The sequence below is a fragment of the Orycteropus afer genome, unplaced genomic scaffold (assembly GCF_000298275.1).
Source record: "Orycteropus afer afer isolate SDZICR_OR568_19922 unplaced genomic scaffold, OryAfe1.0 scaffold00284, whole genome shotgun sequence".
Taxonomy (NCBI): Eukaryota; Metazoa; Chordata; class Mammalia; order Tubulidentata; family Orycteropodidae; genus Orycteropus; species Orycteropus afer.
In genome coordinates this window covers 1,646,963-1,653,316 of record NW_006921871.1, presented here as the reverse complement: position 1 = coordinate 1,653,316, position 6,354 = coordinate 1,646,963, and positions in this window count along the sequence as shown.

The window sequence follows — 6,354 nt, the reverse complement described above, 5'->3', positions numbered from 1 at the left end:
ACATTGAGAACAGGAATTCCAGAACACTTAATTGTGCTCATGAGGAAACTATACATATGCAAGGAGGCTGCCATTTGAACAGAAGAAGGAGATACTGCATAGTTTAATATCAAGAAAGGAGTTATTCAATGTGTATGCTGACCAAATCATTTGAGAAGCTGGATTATATGAAGAAGAGTGCGGCATCAGGATTGGAGGAAGACTCATTAACAATCTGTGATACGCAGACAGCACAATGTTGCTTGCTGAAAGTGAAGATGACTTGAAGCACTTGCTGATGAAGATTCAAGGCTACAGTTCGCAGTATGGAGTGCACCTCAAAGTAAAGAAAACAAAAATCTTCACAACTGGACCAATCAGCTACCCCACAATAAATGGAGAAGAGATTGAAGTTGTCAAAGATTTCATATTACTTGGTTCCATGTTCAACAACAGTGGAAGCAGCAGCCAAAAATCAGACTGCATATTGCATTGTGTAAATCTGTTGCAAAAGACCTCTTCAAAGTGCTGAAGAGTAAAGATGTCTCCTTGAAGACAAAGGTGTATCTAACCCAAGCCATGGTATTTTCAGTTGCCTCACATGCATGTGAAAGCTGGACAATGAATAAAGAAGACTGAAGAAGAGTTGATGCTTTTGAGTTATGGTGTTGGGAAAGAATACTAAAAATGTTATGGACTGCCAGAGGAATTAACAAATCTGTCCTGGAATGCTCCAAGGAAGTGAGAATAGCCAGATTTTGTCTCACTTACTTTGGTCATGTTATCAGAACGGACCATTCCCTGGAGAAAGATATCATGCTTAGTAAAGTGAAGGGTCAACAACAAAAAGGAAGGTCCTCAATGAGATGGATTGACACAGTGGCTGGAACAACAGGTTCTGATATAGCAAGGATTGTGAGGCTGGCTCAGGACTGGACAGTGTTTAGTTCTGTTGTGCATGGGGTCACCATGAGTCAGAGCCAACTAGACTGCACCTAACAATAACACCAACCTGAGGGGCTCACCTTCTGGCACTATATTAGGGAATGTTCTCCAGCTGGTCAGAGGATTTTCCCTACTCAATTCTTTTAGATCACCAGATCCTTCTTCCTAGTCTTTTTTAGTCTGCAATTCCACTGAAACCTGGCCACCATGGGTGGCCTTGTTGGTACTTGAAATACTGGTGGTACAGCTTCCAGCATCACAGCAACATGCAAGTCACTGCAGTATGCACATCACTACGGTTTGACAAACTGACAGAAGAGTGGTGGGAAAGTCAAGAAGACTGGAATAATAGATGTCTGCTCTCAGGTGAAACAACTCTGAAAGGAGAAGTAGCAGGGGTTGCTGGTGAAAGGAAGTGCAAAAACAAAGTCATTTGCTCAACTTCCTCTTAGGAGTTATCCTACCCATAGAATATATGTGTGCTATGAACACTATTTCTCCATGGCTTTGACAGATGTTTTGATAAGATTTTTATATTTTGAAAAACTGGTGGTCTGGTAGCCAGCATTTTTCTTCACATTATAATCCAATGCTCATTTATTTTACATCTACTATTCATCTCTCTTTATCAACTGAAATACAATAAATTTCTTAAGAGGATATGTTTGATGAAAATAAGAGTATGTTCTACTTTTAGATACTTAAGATAGTGCTGTGTCATACCACTAAAGAAAGACAACTTTGAGTAAATATTTAACTCTTCTACATTTTAGCTGTGTGACCTGGCAAGTTATTTAATTTCTCTGTTACGTCATCCATAAAAAAACAAAACAAAACAGAAAGTCATAAATAAATGAAGGTAGTAGAACTACCTATCTAATAGGGTTGTTTTTAAGATTAGATTAATGTGTTTATGTGTATTAATTAGGACAGTGTCTCGCATAGTAAGAACTAAATATTCATTGTTATTATTAACTATTGTGATTTATTCCAACGGCATTAATCAATTATATGTGATATGTTGTCCTTGCCTTGTCACTAAAGCAGAACGTACAGTGTTTTGGTTCTCTGTTGTTGTTGTTGTGCCGTCAAGTCAGACCTAACTCATAGCGACCCCTCCGGGGGTTTCCAAGGAAGTATCACTATAGAAGTAGGTTGCCCAACCTTCCTTCCGAGGAATGGCTGGTGGGTTTGAACTGCCAGCCTTCTGGTTAGCAGTCAAATGCCTTAGACACTATACTACCAGAGCTCCTCTTTGGTTCTCTAGTGCTGTTTTATAGACATACCACAAATGGATGTTTTTTTAACAAACAGGGATTTATTCTTTTACAGTTTAGGATGCTAGAAGTCCAAGTTCAAAGTGCTAGATCTAGGGATTGGGTGAAGGCCCCTTGGCTTTGGGCTTCAGCTCTGCCTCTTACTCCTGGCCTACTGAAGCTGGAGGCATCTGTTAACTCAGGCAGCTGCTGGCTGCTGAGGTGGACAAATCCAACGTCAACAAATAAAATGGCACAATCTCAAATTATCAAGCAACATGGAAAGATACTAATTCAAGTCCAGAAATAGTCCCAAGATAGGCAGGCAACATGGCAGATTGAATGAAGACTTAGCTAAATGTATGATTTAGGCATGCCAAAAATCCAGTGAACTTTCTCAAAGCTTCTTCTTATGTACGGAAGCAGATCACATCCCTAAGGCTCACAGCAGATTCTGCAATGGAGTTGATTACCACTCTCATCATGGAGAATAACTACATCCAGCTGCCCAGCCACTCAAAACCATGGGCCAGCCAAGTTGACACACAACCTTAACTACCACACACAGCAACAAAAAGACTATACCCCTATGAGTCTTATACCTGAATTACAAGACTTAGCTGCTAACATTGCCATTATTATTTGTAGTATGGAAAGAAGACTTTTCCCATAGTCAAATTGTCCAAAAGAAAGCAGCTCATACACACAAAAATATTGCATTTTGCTTTGGAAGATTTACTTCATTGATTTTAATATAAATATGAGTATTACTTAAGTTTAAAACTAGTTAAAGCCAAAACAATAAAGAATAAGTGTTTGCCATAGATGGGGGTTCAAACCCACCAGCCACTCTGTGGAAGAAAGTCCGGGCCATCTTCTTCTGTAAAGATGTACCATTTGCAAACCCAAAGGAGGTCACTATGAGTCAGAATCGACTTGATGGCAGTGAGTCTGGGTTTTATTTTTCTGTTACTTATTAAGTTTCAGACCATTTTTCAGTAGTTCTTCCTGAGTCAGAGGAAATGCATACAAGAATGTCTTGCTTATTTCATCATGAAAACAAATCTTCCTAAACCCTGGCACAGCACTTATCTTCATTTCACATTGTCTGTCTAATGGAAGTTTATACATTCTGTTGAATTATATACATCTAAAAGAGGACATTAATAGTTATTCAACCCAAAGAACAATAAAGATCAAATAATTCCAGTGAAATTTTACTACTACCTTGTGAAAAGGAATAGTATCTTTCAGAAATATTATAATATAATCCTCATTGCTTAGATATGACTCTAAAATTCATAATATATCATGACTTTATCACATCTATCTTCAGGAGAATCAGAGAACAACTTTGGGTAACCCCAGTTTACTCATTCAATTCCTCCTTTTCAGGCAAAAGATTCGTTAACATCTTAACCCTTCCTTAACAGATCAGAAGAAGAAAGACTGATTTCTAATGTCATTAATTACATGGTTTACTTATTTGGGAAAACAAAGGAATTATATAATTTTATTGTTGAAAAAGACTATATAAGGATCATCAAAGACAGCAGTTTTCAAACTTTATTTTTAAATCGTGTATTCCTTCAGTTATACATAGGGTCACTATGAGTTGGAGCTGACTCAACAGCACCAAAAACAACAACAAATTTTACATCAAAGTCCAAAATTTAAAACAAATAAAAGGAAATATGTTGATTGAAATGAGAAACAAGCCTTGGAGCTCAATTCCTGTTGTGAATCCAATAGAATTGACTGAAAGCCAAGAGGACTTATTTTAAAATTCCCTGAGCAGATTCATTTTATTAATTTCATATTTGAGGACATTTAGGCCTGGAGAGTGAAGATATTTGTCTAAGATCAGAGAGCTTGTAAAACAGGGTCGCAGGAGTAGAACCAAAGTTCCCTGATGGTCATTCAAGTTTTTTTTTTTTTTTTTCCTTATTTATATTAAGAAAGAATATTTTACACTCTGATTAAACTGAAGGTTAACCCAACTAGTGCACTATGATTCTATTGGCAAGGTCATATTTTAAGGAGAACATGTGGATTGAGAGATATTGTTACAACCTAGCTGGAAAATAAAATATGCTCCAGTCCTTTCTCTGACCACAAAAGTTCACATTCATTGAACATGAAAAGTACACTTATCACTTCGCCCACATATCCAGGTTTCATCCCATTACTGCATCAGCTCAAAAACTATGATTTCATTATCTAAATCATGTTCAAATGCATATAGTCTTCTCAGATGTGTTTTCTCAGATACAGCTTCTTGAATACCATTCCTCCTGATCTGAATACCAATGAATCAAAGAGACTCACACACCTAACAATGGTGGGACAGGAATAGGCTGACTGCTATAGATATTCATATTCAAAATGGGGAAACATTGGTGGCACAGAGCAGTCACTGATCTATGGCGATTCAATCCAGCCAGGAAATATGCGGCTAGCTCCTTGATTAGTGTTCAGTCCTACCATCTAGCAATATTTCTGCATGGATCTTTACTTCATTTGGGCTCTTGTTTCTGTGAGCCATTCTTTCTTCTCCATGAGAAACTGCTGATGTTTGCAGCTGAGTTTTCTCAAATATTATCATTGCCATAGGAATTTAAAGGCCTGTATTACTTTTGTATTGGTGTCTTTTTAATCTATGATGATGCTGTTTTCTCAGGTTAAAAATATGTGGTTTTCCTACGTGTCTAATTGGAGTTCAGACTCTTTCCCAAAAACCATATCCCACCTTAATGGAGTTTCTACTTTGGGATTCTTATGAAACTGCTATGAGATAATGTACTAAGGATTCCTAGACGCCCATTTTGAGATCAATGTCTTTGCAATGCTTAAATGCCTTTTTATCTGTTTGAAAGAGTGTTTTAGTCCTCTAGTGCTGCTCTAACAGAAAAACCACAAGTGAGTGGCTTGAACAAACAGGGATTTATTCTCTTACAGTTTTGGAAGCTAGAAGTTAAAGTTCAAAGTGCCAGATCTAGGTGCTGAATGAAGGCCTGCGACCTTGTGCTTCAGCTCTGCCCCTTGCTCTCAGCTCACTGAAGCTGGAGGCTTCTCTTAACTCAGCAGGTGCTGGCTACTGAGGCTGACAAACCCAAGGTCCACAAGAAAAATGGCACAGTCCCTAAATTGTCAAGCAAAACAGCGGGCCACTAATTCAAGTCCATTAAGTGTTCCAAGATTGGCAGAAAACGTGGCAGGCCACTGAGGTGAAGACTCTGTCAAATGTAGGATCCAGACATGTCAAAATCTAGAGACCTTCCTCAAAGCTGCTTTTTATATCCTGGAAGCAGAACACATCCCTCAGGCAGCTACTCAGCTGTTCACAGTATATTCCACATGGAGTTGATTATCAGTTTCATCAAAGGAATAACTATGTCAGCCCCAGGGTTACAGGTGAAGAGAGACAATTCAGGGACACCCAGAGTAGCAGGCCAGAAGAACAGGAGAAAGAGAATAAAAGCCTTGAACCCGGACAGAAGAGCAGTCAGCCCCAGGGTTACAGGTGAGGAGAGACAATGCAGGGATGCCCAGAGTACCAGGCCAGAAGAACAGGAGAAATGGGATAAAAGCCTTGAACCCGTACAGAAGAGCAGTCAGCCCCAGAGTTACAGGTGAGGAGAGACAACGCAGGGACGCCCAGAGTAGCAGGCTGGAAGAGCAGGAGAAAGGGGATAAGAGCCAGGAAGCCAGAGAGAGGAGCAATCAGCGAAGGGATTAGATGAGGAGAGGAAACTCAGGCCCACCCAAAGTAGCAGGCTGGAAGAGCAGGAGAAAGGGGACAAAAGCCTTGAACCTGGACAGAAGAGCACTCAGCCCCAGGGTTACAGGTGAGGAGAGACAACTCAGGGACTTCCAAAGAAGCAGGCCAGAACAGCAGGAGAAAGGGCCAGAAAAGCCAGGAAGCCAGACAGAGGAACAGTCAGCCACAGGAACCCAGGTGGGGGTGATATGAGAGGTCTCCAAAAGCAGGACAAACTTGTCTGTCGGTTTCTCCGACTGGGGTGACATGTAGACGTGAGTTTTGAGGCTGAGCCACTGGTGTTTAAAACCCAGTGAGATGCACCTGGTGCACAGGTAACAGCCCAGCTTATAGACTGAGACAGACTAGGAAGAAGGAAGAGGCCGTCCACTTCTCAAAGAATTGGCCTTATGA